The 16,665-nt window shown below is 42.4% G+C and overlaps 1 protein-coding gene across 1 annotated transcript in view; it reads right to left on the bottom strand.

Moving 5' to 3' along the window:
• Window positions 1-16,665, bottom strand: part of ALK (ALK receptor tyrosine kinase) — a gene marked incomplete at its 5' end in the record, with an annotated part of 708,017 nt that overhangs the window by 556,385 nt on the left and 134,967 nt on the right. The window lies entirely within an intron of this gene.

Here is a 16,665-nt window from a genome sequence, read left to right as displayed (position 1 = left end):
AAAAAGAGTGACTCTCATTTCTTCGAGTGTCCTTTCTTCTCCCAGATCATAATAGTGTTTTCCTATCTGTTTTTGTGTTCAAAGCAGAGGACTGGCTTAACATGCAACATAAGGGATTTGAATTAGACATGGAGGAAAAACTTCTTTCTCTTCAGAGCTCCAGGAAAATGGGACTCACGTAACAGCGTGCTGGAGTTCCACCCTATATCTTTGTTGTCTCTTGTGTGTCTTACCTGGTAACATAAATAAAGATATCAACCACCATTGATGTTGGAACTCTCCTCCTTTGTTAATTACAACCATATGTTGCCTACAAATTTTTTAAATTGGCAAAAATCAACAGAAGCATTCTGTGAGAATCAAGTTAAATTTATAAAGAACAAATATTTATTATTATCTGTAAATTGTGCACTACATATCTTTTATATCAGTAAAATATACATTAAATGTGTTTGTGTATCTATGTGTGTGTGTCTATACACACACACATTTTTCTTTTCAGAGTACCAACTGTTAAACACTTACAGGCACACCACTGGACCTACAGCTATTGCTCAGGAATGAGTAAGGAATAAGGAAGTCTGACTAGAGAAATTTAGCCAAAATGATCCCTCAGGAGCCTGCATTCTTAGAGTGACGTCTACCCTCCTCTCTGTTCTTTATGACTTCGGAGAGGAAGCCTCTGCCCTTTGGGAGGGTTTAACTCTGACTTCATCGGTTAGTACCTTGGTAGATTTCCCCAAAATGCATTGTCATTGATGCCCATAGAAGGCAAAACTCACTACATAAGGATGGGTTTCTCTGGTATAAAATTAAGAATTATTGATAACTGAAAGACTCATTATTTTTCAAAGAAATACAAGTAACACATTTATCCATTGGGATGGATGATGGAAATGACAGCTGAACTATTTATTGCATTAAGCACTATGTGGGTTTTGGGCTGAATTTTGTTTCATGGATTTCCTCATAAAATTATATTATTTTCAAAAAGCATCATAAAAAATAAGAATTTAAAGAAGAAAGAAATTAATTTAGAATCTCAAAAGGAACAGGAGAAGGAAGAGGATCTGTGAAGACCTCTTTAATGTGAAGACTTCTTTAAAGAGAAGGTCTTAGAACTAGGATGGCACTGGAGTTACAAAAATCTTGGGAAAAATACAATTTGGTAGGAGAATATCCAACTGAGAGCTAATCCTGTTGATGAAAATGTCAGAAAAATATAAATCAGGTGCCTGACAATGCTCAGAGCCATTGAAAGCAATGCACAGTGGTGGCCAGAACAACACACCTCTGGTTAATGCCACCTCCTGAAATGGCCAGGTAAGGTTTATGTTATACTATCTTCAGTACTATTTACAAACAGGATACTTAATTAGTGTTCATTAAATTGGTACAAGTGACTGTGAACTCATTCTCTCTATGCTGCTTTGAAATGCCCTGACGGACACATTTCTCACGGAAAGGAATCCTCAGCTCTGAGGCAACTTAATCTCAACCCCTCCCTGACATCTGCAGACACATGCTCCAGATAGATAAGAATCAACTGTCAAGTTGAGAGTTTGGGGTTCTCATGCTCTCTGGCTCCCCAGCTCCATATTTATCCACTTCATAACCATTCTGTGAACCCAGGGCTTTGGCCTTGTATCTTCCATCCTGTATTACAGTTTACTGAGTGCTCTTACATACATTCCCTACTTCAAGCCTCTCAACAATCCTATGACAAGGGCAGAGCTGGCAGAATGCCCATTTTCCTGAGGATGAAACCAGGATTTCCAGAGGTTAATGCCTTGACCAAGGTCCCAGGGCAGAATCCAACCTAGGATTCACTCGGTTGTTTTGGCTTCTAGCCCAGTGCTTTTTCCAAAAATGCTGACATTTGGACTCTGAGGTGAGCCTAAGAGATAAAAATAGAATGCCACGTGTCTGATAAATTTCTTCCAATAAAATACAAAAGGTCCAGCTCTTCAGGCCAAAAGAGAAATAGAAAAACTGGAGACAACAATTAAATGACTTCGGTTGTGTATATATGGTCTCTCTTTGAAAATGGACGGTATTAATTGTACTCCCAAGAAAAATCAGTAGATGAAACAAGCTTCACCAAAGAGTTGCCAAAAAGATGATTTCAAAATTCTGACTTGGTGATGGATTAATTTAAATTTACACAGTTAATCATTCTATAATTGAAAGAAGGGATTTATTTCTGGATGTAATTAACTTGGATGTTCATGTCAAACAGACAAATAGGTTCTAAGAAGAGAAAAGATGGAGACAAGAAAAGAAAGCCAGATTGAAGATCTGAACAAGGCAAGGGAAAAGATTTTTTATTTTAATCATTGGAAGTGTCAATAAGCACAAGGCCACCTTTGACTGATTAGAAGATAAACCAAAATACAACATGATGCTTGGTGGAAAGTTATAAAGGGGAGTCATAAATTAGATAGGAATTTGGACAAAAGGGCTTTTAAAATCCTTTCTAACCTTCAGGTCTTGACGAAATCTGTGAGCAAAACCATTGTCTAACTTGGAAGTCAGGGTAATGTTTCACTGAAGCTGACTATTTCTGTTACCAAAACACTTGACCTAAATGAAAGTGACATAGTCTGTTATTTTGCTAACCAAAGAAACTGGAGATAGTCATGCCACTAGGAGAGAAGGAAACCTCTCCCAAGTAGCTGAATACCACATGGAAGAATGAGATGGAGGACTGAGATGTTATATCCCAAACCTCTTACTCATAGTTGGAAACCAGTTCCACCATGCAGGATATGAGTAGTCTCCCTCCCCTGCAAAAAAAGCCAAAGCAGAGGTGAAAAAAGAGAGAGAGAGAGAGAGAGAGAGAGAGAGAAGGGCTCCATATACCTTTAATGGATGATAACACAGTGGTTAATAGCTTAGGCTCATCTGGATAGATTTCTTTGTGTTCAAATCGTTGCTTCCCCACTTACTAACTGAGTGACCTTGAGACAGTTACTTAATCTGTAAAATGGGGATAATAATAGTGCTGACCCATAGGCTATTGTAGGATTAAATTAATTAAGTAGAGCTGCTTAGCCTCCTGGCTGGAATATAGTAACAATCCAATGAATATGAGAATGAGCAATTGCTGTAATTCAAAGTTTTAGTGAGAAAGTGTTGCCTTGAAGGAGAACCATAAAGATTATGACAAGAAAAGTGTTGGCCTCATAGGGTGTTTCACAAATTCTTGATCATTTTGAAAAAGTCACATGATTTTCAAAGACTAGAGAGCTCCCAGACACCAAGATGTGGATAAACTCAAAACAGGTCCTAGTTTGTGTCAAGCCCTGGAAGCCAACATTATTTTCAGGATTCCTTCAGGGCGCCGGCTGTGCCGAGGTGGACCTAGGATTACTGGTGACCTGAATAGAAACGTCTCAACAAGTGGAACCCAGAAACCAGGTTCTGGTCCCCAATCTACTGGTAAGTGGCTCTGTCACTGGGAGGGAGCCACAGAGCTGGGACCTTAGTCTGCTCATCTAGTGTCAGGAATGAGTCTCCTCAAACCACTGCAAGGGCAGGATGAGGGTGCATTGGGCAGGGTCTGACTCCCCAGTGATGTGCCCAGGGTACCAGCAAAGCTGGGGCTCACACATGAAACTCACATTTGCTATTTTAAAGCAAAGATCAAAGTATTCATTGATGGGAGAACCAGAATTTCATTAGACTTTTCATACCTGTTTTACAGCTTACTGTTATTTTACTTTTCTTTTTTTGGCAGGAGTGGACAAATGAGCACACCATAAACCTCTTAGAGACCAAGGTCTCTTGACATCATCACCCAGCCTAGAAGTGGGCACCCACGAGGTTAGTGGCAGCGGCTTTATGGGGAAGGAGAAGAGGAGAAAGGGATGTCAAGGAAGTCTGTGTCCACTCAGACCTTCCCTCTGTGCCCTCTCATGACACTGTCTATCTCTTTGCCTATCTCTGGGCTCCTTGGTCCTTCTGCCACCCAGAGACCCCAGAGTCAGAGTTCCACACTGCAAATTTCTGCTGTCTTGCTTCCTTTCCGTTCCCCAATGTAGACATTTTCTCAGTACAATATATCTCAGAGGGACAGTTATTAGAATAGCCTATGAGATGAGGGAGCTGACTGGCCGTTTTCTTTTACATGCCTGCAGATCACTGGGGGCTCTTGTTAAAATGCAGATTCTGATTCGGCACGCCTAGGCTGGGGGCTGCGATACTGCAGGCTACCAAGCTCCTGGATGATGTTCATTTCTCTGGTCCTCAGGCCACACTTTGAGTAGGGAGGGACTAGAGACCTTTCCAGCTCTGACTGCCCTAAGCTTGTGAGCTCACCCAGAACCATCTCAGCCAGAAGTTCCTAGAACATTCCTACGGGCCCCTTGCTTTCCGTGCCATCCCTGCACACCAGCCCAGTCTTCCACCTTGTGAAAACAGTGAACTCAGATGCAGAAGGGCTCCAGTAGCAGGAGGACACCTCAACTCCAGGCACAGAGGTGTCACAGAGGAAGCTTACAAACGTGCCAGAATGACTACACTGGGTCTTCAATAGTTCCAGTTATCCTCCCCGGGGGAGTCCTCAGCAAAGGATAAAAAGTCTAGAAAAAACCTTAAATCATTTGCATTCACAGTACAGGGAATACAAATATGTGAAGATGTGCCCCCACAGTCCTTGGTGTCAGGTGGCAGAGCTAATCACCTCATGGTGAATCAGATCGGCTTGGTGGCAGTAATTTAGCCTCCCTTAAGCATCACCGTGGACTCATGTGAGGATAAAAGACTGAAAACACTCTCAAACAAATAAAGAACGCCTTTTGTGGTTGGACGAGGTCCCCAGGAAGGGCTACTGTCACTGAATAAACTTTGGCACAAATGCTAGGCTTGGAGAAGACGTCCTCCCACCAGAGTGAGAGCAGGCCAGAATGACAGTGCGTGTGCATTTCCAGACAGCTCAGATTCACTGGCTTTGAAGATGCAAGGTTGTATGTATGTGCATGTGTGCCTGCATGTATGTGTGTGCATGTGCTTACATTTGTGTGTGAGTGCACCTGTGTGTGTGTCTGTTGGGAGGGCAGCAGGAGCAAGGCAGGGAGGAAGCGGTAAACGTACTGATCCTTTCTCTATAAAATGGCTGCCATCTCCTTAACAGCCTCCTCTCTGTGAAGATGACACTAACACTCTGTCCTTCAACAACCTAACAAATAAGACTAGGAAGAAGAGTCCACTCTTGTGAGGTGAGGGGAGAGGTTTTGATTACGACATTGGCTCCCCTCCACTCCCTGCATGTCCTGTCACAGGTCTTCCTGTCTGAGAGGACTTGCCATAAAGGCAAGCGCCTTGTGCTGGTCTGACTGGCTCTCAGGAAGGACCAAGTGGAGATGATCTGCCAGCACCCTCCCATCGGGCACTCTGCACACCAAGGAGGCTTAGCTCAGGGCTGGGCTGGCGGGCTAAGCTCCCTCTACGATGGTGGGGTCAGGCCAGCTGCCCTAGCAACACCTGCCCTGCTTCTCTGGCTATGACTCGTAGACATGGATAAAGCACACCTTCGAAGACCGTGAGGGAGCTCTAGAAAAGTGGCCTCCTTGGGGATTAAATCAGGTCTCCCCATTCTAATTCAAGTCAAGGATCTCCCCACCCCTGCTCCATGGACTCCTGAGCTGAATCCACACAATTCTGTCTACAGATTCCTCAGTGGGTGTTCCTAGTGGCCACCCAAGCGTTAAATTCTGCAAGAGAAGCTCTCCAAGGAAGCCAGTTCTTGGTTTAGCAGATAATACATCATGTGCTCAATCACTCAGGAAAGTGCCACCCAGTTGTTAGAATAAAGAAGGTTTAATTGCTAAATATTGGGCTTTAAAAACCAATCAAGTGTAGAAGGTAACTTTAATTAGACAGAAGAATCAGATAAACAGAGTGTAAAAAGCGTAGTGTTTGAATAGCATGTATCTCACCTGTGCCTTTATTCTCCAAGGGCGTGGAGTCAAACAGAGATCAGGCCTCTGCTACCCACTCTGACACAACTATAAGTAAAGGGGACAAGTATATCACTTCACTCACACCCAGAAACAGTCTTTCATTTATGGGGCTTTTGGATAAGACTCCTTGATCTTGGGAACGCTGAGAAACAAATAACCAGCATCAATTGTGGATCAAGAATCCCAGCCCTGAAGACAATGGGTATCGACTCCTGATTTCCACATGCACACTCAAAAACACAGACTGAAGATTATCAGTTGACTTGCAGTCAATACTGTCTAAACACTGCATCTATCTTGGAAAAAAAAGTTCAAGACATGTCACAGCCCTTTTCGACTCAGGCATTTCAACAACTTTCAGGATCTTGTTCTGTGCCCTCCTGTCTTCCATTGAGTTGAGAATGCCAGGTGAAGGAATGCTCACCTTCTTACTTTGTCTTTCACAAAGCTCATTTCCTGAAGCTGTGAAGGTGATGGATTCACCTCAGTGAGTTCATTGTGAAGCCCTTGTGACCCTCACCTACTGGAACAGCTTTGAACTGCATGGCTTGGGCCTCCCACTCACTTGGGTATTTTTAGAACTAAGCATAGAACAAAAATGAACTTTTCAAACAGGAAAGGAATGCAAAGTGCTTAGGGCTGGTTTTCAAAGGGCAAAGCTCATTTTAAAAGACTATTGATTGGGACTAACTGCAACATGACAGGTTCATGTAGGGTCAGGAGCACGCAGGAGGGAGCCAGCTGTGGAAAGCTAATCCTTGGACACCCAGGGGAGACCTGAGCACCAACCTCGGCTGAAGTGAATGGTTCACGTTAGCACAACCGGAGGATTGTAGCAGGAACAGATGCCACAAGGAAGAGCCCATGTTGCTTGAGGAAGGTGAGGATGGCGAGAGATTCTTCAAATACATCCAACATCCTTTCCATTGACTAAGCGTTAACCTTATCATCACATGGAAGCCTAAGTTCTAATTTTTAAGATCTGTTTCTTGCGTACTCAGCAAAATGTTTTTTTGATGACTTTCTAGAGGCTTAAGTGTAGTTTGAAGAGCAGGCCAGGTAGGAACTGACTAAAAATATGCCAAGGCAGCCAAGCATCATCTTCAGAAAAGATAGAACTACCCCACGCTCTGTTCTCCCCCTTTACTCACTCTGAACAAAAGTAATTCCTGTGTATCTACTATGTGTCTGGCAGCCACCAGGGATGAAGGAAACAGAGATGATTCTGATACTACCCCCAGGGAGTTCAAGGTGTAATGAAGGACAAACATACATACAAATACTTAAAACACATCCACCTCCTTCTGGGACTGAGCACAAATGTAGCACCTTGTTCTGGAGAACACTACCCTTGTTTTCCGTCCCACCTTCTGCCTTGGCAGGGCCAGTCCCTCAAAGAAATGTACCCCATCATGTAAGCTTTTGCACAAATCCTGTGTTCCAGAGACAGGTGGAAACCACTCTCTAGGCTTCTTCCAAGCTTACCAATAGCTGTAGCACACCAGCCTCCCCACTCTCCCATGGGCCTTCCAGGTCAGAAACCGGGCTCCCACCTCCAGGGAGGAGAGAGAATGTGCCCAAGATCACGCAGTTGACACGCTAGGCACACTTTTTAGAAACAGACTGTCTGCAAAGTGACATGAAATCATCACAATATGCAAAGCAAACAAATAAACTTTCTCATGTATACAGAAATGACACTGCCTACTTATTACGATGGGTGATGAGCTGTATTGAGTTTTCTCCCTCATCTCCTATCCTGTGACCAAAAGGTTGTAAGCCATAGAATATTAGACCCAGCCAGGTTTCACATGGGCTCTTTCCTCTGTTCCTTATTTCACTCTACAAAATAGACCTTTGCAAGGCTTTTTGGATTTGTGAATTGCCCACAGGGAGAATTTCTCCTTGACAAGCAGCCGATGGACCCATAGGCGGGTCCACCGATTGACCTGGGTGCAGGCTTCAAAGGCTCAGGAATAGGGTGATTCTTGAAAGAAACACATATAATGAGGTAGAGCAGGACGACAGTTCGAGATGATAACTGGCGTGCTTTGTATTCCATATGTCTCCTCTTACCCATTGACACCCGCCCTTCCCCATTCACTGCATCAGGAGAGGGGTGACAGCAGTAGAGAAACCAAGAAAAGCAGTGGGAATCTAAGAGCCAAAACTTCTGCTTTGCAAGAGCCTAATACGTGAACGACTGGAGGTTTAAACAAGGGATTCGGAAGCTAGCTCACAAGTTACACTCTCGTGCCCTGCAATTAGATTCGGACTATCTGGAATTGTGCTAGAGGTGAACTAGAGAGAGACAAAGAGTCCTGTGGGTCAGACATGAGTTTCTTCATGGGACTCAGTCCAACTCTCTGTCCAATGTCCCCAAGCTGGTCTGCCTACAGCCTGGACTCAGGATCCCAGCAACGCTTGCATTTTCAGGGACCAGAGGAGAAAAGCATTTTCCTCCCTCCACTGCACTGCCTTTCCTCTCTGTGCCCGCCCAGCATGTATTCCCCTCCCCATCCCAGCAGAACCCCCTCCTGGCCTCAGAACAGTTCTGTGCCTGTCACCCTTCCCAGGCTTCGGCAGTCTTCTAGGAAAGGAGACCAATTACAGGGACTACGTTTAGGAAGCCGAATGAAAGCCACGACCTGATTTCCCATCAGCCATCAAGTCGTAACAATTCCAGCAGTTTGGGTTTGAACTGAACCGGTGACCTGCACCAGAGTGAAAGGCTCCAAACACAATTATCGCTCCCCAGAGCAGCCTTCCATGTGCCTTTGCCTCTCACCTCGCGTGTTTGAAAACACAGACAAATGAGCTTTCTTGACGTGTTTATGCCAGTTCTGATCCCCCAGTCCTTACTCACAGACCCTTTTGCAGAGTGCCCTCCAACCACATGCTAGATGGATGTCCTGTGTAAGCCATCCTCCTCAACATTAACGTTACTCAAAACAGCTCTAACATCATCACTCCTGCTTCTTTGATGGTAGAGGTGTTGGGCTCCATTTCCAGGCTGATTCAAAGAAATCTGAGCCAATGCAAGACATCTGTCATTACTCAAGGGCACTGACTTAAAGATAGCTGCTACATTCTAGGCTCCCCATTTTTTCCTGCTTTTTTCTCGGGGATGTGCTTTTCTCTTTACAGCATCATAATCAATAGTTCGTATCAGGCACCACTATGCTAAACTGTCACCTGACATTTAGTTTTGATGTTATTCTCCTGGATGGAACACAATTTTCTCTCTCTTCAATGCCTGGAATATTGAAAGAGCCTAAGCAACAATGTCCAATTAGGTGTCAAGTCACAGTCTTGCTATAGGACTAAGAAAAGAGAACACAGCCTCAGCTGCTCCCAACTCACCACAGACCAATGAAAAGCAAACTCAATAAGTGTCAACTTGTCTCATAACAAAAGCCCATTTATTATTGAGAAAGCAGACACACACAAAATTAGATCAAAGGCCCACTACTTTTCATTCATGATGTACTATCCCTGCTGAGTAACTGTAGATTTTTTTAATGACTAAAAATTTTTTTAAATACCCCCAGTTCAACAACAAGAAAGTTTCAGGAGAAATCTCATCTGAGTTTTCCTGCCCCAGGAGATGAGCTGGTTTATAGCTGTTTTATCAAAGAACTTTGAAATATAAAATGCTCCTGAGAGGTTAGAAAGGAAAGAAGAAAAACACTGTCCTTTAGGGAGACTGAGCACTGTAACATCCCTGTCCTCACTAGGCTGCCTGGGGATAGTCATCCCTCACGTGTTCACCCCCAGAGACAGAGTCATAAAGGAGCAGGTAGGCTGAGCATCCACCTGAGTTCTCCAGGGTTCCACTACCTGGTGACCTTGTATAAATGTCAATTTCCTTGGGCTTCAGTTGTCTCATCTGACACACAGGAGCTGGATCCAAGAATATCCAAGAGCTGTTTTAGATTTGAAATTTTATGACCCTTTGATGGAAGAGAGAATGGGAATACCATAACGTTAGATGTGAGAGGGAGCAAGAGAGAGAGGAAGAAATTAGGGAGTGAGGAGAGAGAAAACAGAAAACAGAAAACCAGAAGAGCAGTATAACAGGAAACAGAAGGGTCGACAAAGTGGGGAGGTAAGGACAAAACAAAGATGAGGTCAAAACAACTTTAGTTCTAGTAAACACTAAGGATAATGATGATTTCTATTTATTTAGCACCTACCATGCTGTATACACATTTTCTCTAATATTCACAACTTTCTGAGGTTGTATTAATATATCCATCTTACAGATGAGGAAACTGAGGTTCAGAGAGGTTTAGAAACTGGTCTAAGTTCACACTGATAATAATTAATTAGACCATGATTGAACCCAAGAACCCAAGCCAGCCATCCCACTATGTTATACTGTCTCCTAAACCACTCTCCCAATTGTTTAGCAAGAGATCCAGTGCTCCCTTCTGCTTTAGTTTATAAAGTGTAGTTCAAGTAGAGGATCTATGAAGAATCCAAGAAGGCAGCATCTTCAACCAACAGCAGTTGTGAATGTGCCTCTGATGGAGAAAGGAGAGATCAAGGTGAACATGCTCTAAATCACTGACAACACGTATCACATTGTAGGGTGAATCCTACTATAGGGAGACGGTGTAGCAAAGAGAGGGACAAGCACTTGCTTAGAAATCAGGAAAACAGGGTCTAGATTCTTGCCACAAATTTCTTGAATGGCTGTGCATGAGCCCAACCTGCCCTACCTCCCTCCAAGAACTGCAGAATACCTGGGTGCACATGTGCTGTTAGGTAAAAAGTGTTGGATACAAGCAAGGGTAGTACGTGAGGGGAGTGGGGAGATCAGAGCTCTTTCAGCAGAGTATACCAAGGTCCTACAAACTGCAGACACCTGTTCAGTGCTTCAGGAAAGTCAGACAGAGCTTTAAGAAAATTCATGATTAAAAAAAAAAAAAACCTTTCAGTGAAGACAAACTGGTATGTGAGTGAGATTGCTAAAGTCTTTTTCATTTTGTGCAAGACTCAAGCCTGACTCCTGTTAAATAGAAAGCTCCTGAGTACATTTGAAAGATGATTAGATTTACAAAAATTTCATTTCTCCACAACCTTTCACACAGCCTTGCATTAACAAAGAAGAGTTACACGGGTATGAGTCCATGTGATATGGGAAAACGTGTAAAAGAAGAAGCAAAGCAAACGAATTTTGTGCAGGCCACAAGGCTAAGACCCAGAAAGAAAGCAGATGAGACTAAAAATGAATCCTGCAGCAGAAAAAGGAATTTAGTATGAACGGCAGCCATGAACCACCACTGGCCCCTACTCTGGTCTCCCCATCGCCACGTCCCTATGGGTTCTGACTACTCCTTATCTTCCATTCCCTTGATATTAGGATGCACAGGAAAAGTTCAGAGGAATTTTATCCACCCAGGGAACATTTTAGAGTTGATAGATTTCTTTTTTACCATATGCTGAAAAGGTGTCTGGGACTACATAACCAACTCTGCCCTACACCAAAGAATGGAATCAAAGTCACCAAGTATCCTCTTTGGTACTCTTCTGTAAACATTAATCTCACTAAAGTGAGACTAAAGTCCATGCCTTTATTGAAAGTGTTGGTATATGAAAATATTGGTTAGGCATGGCTTGTAAGCATAGTTGTAGACATGGAAACACATCATCATTTGCTGCAGATATTAAGGATTTCTATGAAGGTAAGAGAGTTTCTTGAAAGCAAGCAGTGATTACAGTCAATAAGAGACATGCTCCAGAGCCTCTGCCTGGTCTTTAGGCTGTGACCTGTCTTTAAGGACTGCAAATTCAGTTGTCTCAGTTCATCCAACCATCTGACGGTGAAACAGCTGTTTAGATTAAGAAGCCTAGTGATAACCTGTCAAGTGCCTCGGGGACATGGCTCACGACCTGGCACGTGCCACAGCACCTGTCATGATGGGTTTCGAGACAAGAAGGGCTAGAGTGTGTGAGAGGCAGGCAGTGAGGGGATGTTCCTGTGGACGAGTGAATGTAACAGACTTCATCAGGGAAGGAAGGAAGAGGTCTAGCTGCTGAAACCAGAGAGGTCTAGACAGATCCCCAGCAGCCTGCCTTGGGAACTGGGAGCATTTTTGTTGCTTGTGTGATGCAGAGGCTGGGGAGAACCGAGGTTGTACAGCGACTTGGGGACTCAGGTGAGACTGAGTGAGCCTCAGGTCACAGGCAGGACTGGACAAGACTTCAATCAGACTGGCTTAGTGTTAGAAATAATAAAACTGAAAAGGACATGCAGAACTACAGAGCTGATGGACAACAGTGATCCCAGGTTCCAGGGTCAAGGGGCTTTGGCTTCAGGAGCCAGCGGGCTAAGGAGCTGGAGCCAAGGGACCCACAAGAGCTGTACCTCACAGGCTAAAAAGTAAGAGGAACTGCACTGTCTGATTCAGACACAGCTTTATGTTGTTTGTGTTTCCAGTTCCCCCATCAGTGTCACTTTCTGTAGAGCTGCTTTTTTCCTGGAGGTGAAATTATGAACAGATTGTTGTTTCTTCCTCCCACCTTCAACTTTAGCCAAGTTTGCAAATAGCTAAATCTAAAAATATGCTCCATACTGGTATACTGTGTGTGTGTGTGTGTGTGTGTGTGCGCGTGCGTGCGTGACGCTCACATGCACGTGTGCCTGTCTGGAACTGGGTCTAGGTCGCTACAATATCCCAGGGCAATGTGAGCATAAAAATTGCTACCATTTATCGAGCACTTACTATGGTCACAGTGAGGCACTCTTGAATCTCTAATCCCTATAATGCCAGAGGATAGGATTTCATTTATTCCTTTACAAGGCTAATGCTGAGCCTCTCCAGTGCTCCCCAGAACACAGCTTACAATAGAAAATAATATAACACATGAATATAATATCAACACACCTTCCTGTAAAAGGCAAGGTCTAGAAAAGTAAGGTCTACACTTAGACAACTAGCCAGACCATTCTACCTGAAATGGCTAAGTCAGACAACCAACTGATCTGACTGATTTTGTCCAGTGAACTGACTTTTTGATTGACTGGCTTGGTGGAATAACACAGTTACTTCAGCATCATGTTGCCACAGCTTTGCAATGTGTCTCTGCTGATGAAATGAAGTGAAAAGTGATGAAATTATTACAGATACTTCCCGTTTCAAAGATGCCAGCCTGGATTGTTAAAACCTCAAGAACTTTTGCCATAAGCCAAACTGTATGACATAGAATGAAAAAGGGATGCCATGGACAGATCCCTAACTGGGTTTGCTTTTGTCCCTGGTTTTGCTTTTTTTTGGGTTTTGGTTTTGCTTTTTTTGTCCCTGGGTTTGCTTTTGTCCACCTAAATCTCAACTCTGGCTACTCGTTAGAATCATCTACGAAGCTTTTAAAACCATTCATGAAGGGAGGTCCCAAAGACACTGATTAAACTGGTCTGGATGGGAACCTGGACAAGGGTACATATTTTTAAAGCTTCCCAGGTGATGATAACAAATAGCCATGATTGAGAATCAATCCTGTTTCCTGTTTATTTAACAAGAATTTTGGACCAGGTGATATAGTCTAGGACCCTGTACATTCTAAGATTCCTTGTTAATTTTGATCCCATCCTCAGCTGACAGGCAGCTCTGAAAAGACCACTTTCTCTTTGCATAATTCAATTCCCGAATGCCGCCAAGACGGTTGACCTACCACAGAGGGCTGGCGTGTAGGTTAATGAGAGTGTATTTGCAAAGTGTTTGGGGCTCTGGGGAAGGAATCTCTAATACACGCAGCTAAAGAATGATTACAGCAACATTAATGTCATTTTTTTTTTAGGAAGAGTAAACCACAGTTCATAATTCTGCATATGTCATAATTAGACCATCTTGCCTGGATGGAGAGCAGCAGAGTGGAAAGTAGATAAAAGAAGGTCTGCTCTTGTTAAGACTAGATGCCAGGTCAAGCCTTCATGTCTATGCAATCACAATTGATATGGACTGGACTTTAATCTATGCAAAGTCCTCTGGTCCCCAAGCACACCCCTGGTAGACTTGTGACCCACGTCTTTGTGGATCTACTTCCATGTAATAGGGACAAAAGATTAATCTTTGGGTCTTTTCCAAGAATAAATAATCATTAGTGGGACTCTATTTCTAAGAGGTTACTTCCTTTGCTGTTTTTGACACATTAAAATTAGAAGAGATGAAATAACCTTCTTTAAGAACTGATTCATTTGACCTGCCCATGCATAGGCTATAGGAACAGAAACAGACTGCAAAGACTCTACAGACCAAGAAATGTGAATTTGTGTCTGGCTCTACCTCTTACAAACTCCATGACTTCTGGCAAGTCTCTTACTTTCTTCTACCATTTTTTCTTCTGTTAGATAACACACGAAAAGCTCCTAACAAAATGCCTAGTATAGATCAATAAATATTTAGTTTCTGATCTCTGTATCATACATGGGGAACCACTGGTAGATACTATCAGACTTGAAGCCAGGGATTTCCAAGTAACAGTCACTCTGCCCAGATGGCACTGAAGGCCTCTGGTAAGCCAGATCTTTAGTTTTTCATGGCCCATCTGCAATCTCATTCATTCATCCATTGACTTACATTCAACCAGTTTCTACGTTTTGTCTAATATAGACCCAGAGACAGACTTTGTCATTAATGATCAATTAATAATTGAAATTCTAGGGAACTTGAAACACTCCATTTTAGAGTTCTTTCCAAACAATTGGGATGCACCAAGTGATCTGAAAATTTGTATTACTGTTTAATTTATGAATCAGTAGTTCTGATCATAACATGAACTGATGAAATAAAAATTTACTTGGAATCTTGAAGAAGGCTGCATTCATGTATAGGTTTAACCATTTCAACAAAAACACCAATAGGTTTTCTTTGGAACTCGAAAAAATTATTCTAAAATTCCTCTGTTACAACAAATAGTTTTAAAAGGTTTTCAGCTTTTTCGAAAAAGAAAATTAAAAAGTGTGATGCTGACAACAAAAAGAGACCAGCAGAACTGAACAGAGACTCAGGAACAGACCCAGGTCTATGTAAGAATTTAATACATGATAAAAACAGTATCTCAGTTTAGTTGGGAGGGCAGGATTAGTCAATAAATATTGCTGGAGCCATTGGTTAACTATGTGGCAAAAAGTTCATTTGGCATCTCAATCCAAATCTTTCACCACATTAAAAGGTAGATAGAATGAAATATGTTTAAAAAAATCCATAACAAAACTCAGTGGAAATACAAAGTAGTATCTCATGCATCTCTAGAAAAGAAAGGACTTTCTAAGATTAAAAGCAATTTAAAAATTAAAAGAAAAAGGAAGAAAATTTGACAACATGAAATTTTAAAACTGCATAAAAATTGTGTAAAAGGCTTTTGAACTGGAAAAATTTACAACAAACAGTGGTTATTCCTGATATCATCCAAATAATTTAGAAAAAGACTGAGACTAGTAGGTTAAAAGTTTGTGGACATTAACAAAAAATACACACAAACCTAGGGGCAGGACAGGAATAAAGACGCAGATGTGGAGAATGGACTTGAGGACACAGGGAGGGGGAAGGATAAGCTGGGACGAAGTGAGAGAGTGGCATGGACATATATACACTACCAAATGTAAGACAGATAGCTAGTGGGAAGCAGCCACATAGCACAGGGAGATCAGCTCGGTGCTTTGTGACCACCTAGAGGGGTGGGGTAGGGAGGGTGGGAGGGAGAGGCAAGAAGGAGGGGATATGGGGATATATGTATACCTATAGCTGATTGTGATACAGTAGAAACCAACACACCATTTTAAAGCAATTATACTCCAATAAAGATGTTAAAAAAAATACACACACACACACAAATTGTTAACAAACATGGAAAATTGTTCAAACTCACTAGTAAGCAAAGAATTGCAATTTAAAATAAGATTGCATTTTTTCTTTACCTATTAAATTAAAAAATATTTTTAAAGTAATATTCAGTTCTGGCAAGTGTTCAGTGAGATAAGCAGTCTTATATACTGCTACTGGGAGTATAAACTGTTCTGGTAGAGCATTTCTTAAAACTCTCTGAAGGCAAACATAGATAGCCTTTACAATGTTCCTACCTTTTTTTTTTTTTTTTTTTTTTTTTTTGCGGTACGCGGGCCTCTCACTGTTGTGGCTTCTCCCGTTGCGGAGCACAGGCTCTGGACGCGCAGGCTCAGCGGCCGTGGCTCACGGGCCCAGGCGCTCTGCAGCATGTGGGATCTTCCCGGACTGGGGCACGAACCCGTGTCCCCTGCATCGGCAGGCGGACTCTCAACCACTGCGCCACCAGGGAAGCCCTTGTTCCTACCTTTTGACCCAGTAATTTAACTTATTGAAATCCATCCCAAGAAAATGATCTGATAAAAGCTTTTTGCATAAGAATACTCATTGCTGCAATCTTTATAGGAAACACAAAACAAACCAGAACAACGAGGAAGCAAACTAGCTGCCTGAAATAAGAAATGACAAAGTAAGTTACAGACATCCATAAGATATTATGTAACCTCTAAAAAAGATGTTTATTAAGAGTTTATGTAATATTAAGTGAAAATATGATCTTAAAAATGTTAAATGTAATATATTTTCACTTCTATGTTTAAAATTCACAAAGTAGAGACTGACAGGAAATATTAAGTTGTTAAAAATAATTATTTTTCAGAAAGAGAAAAACAAATACCATATGCTAACACATATAT

The sequence above is a fragment of the Mesoplodon bidens genome (assembly GCF_964165515.1).
Source record: "Mesoplodon bidens genome assembly, chromosome: 14".
Classification (NCBI taxonomy): Eukaryota; Metazoa; Chordata; class Mammalia; order Artiodactyla; family Ziphiidae; genus Mesoplodon; species Mesoplodon bidens.
Note: the sequence above shows the minus strand (reverse complement) of the source record. Positions and strands in the feature narration are given on the sequence as shown.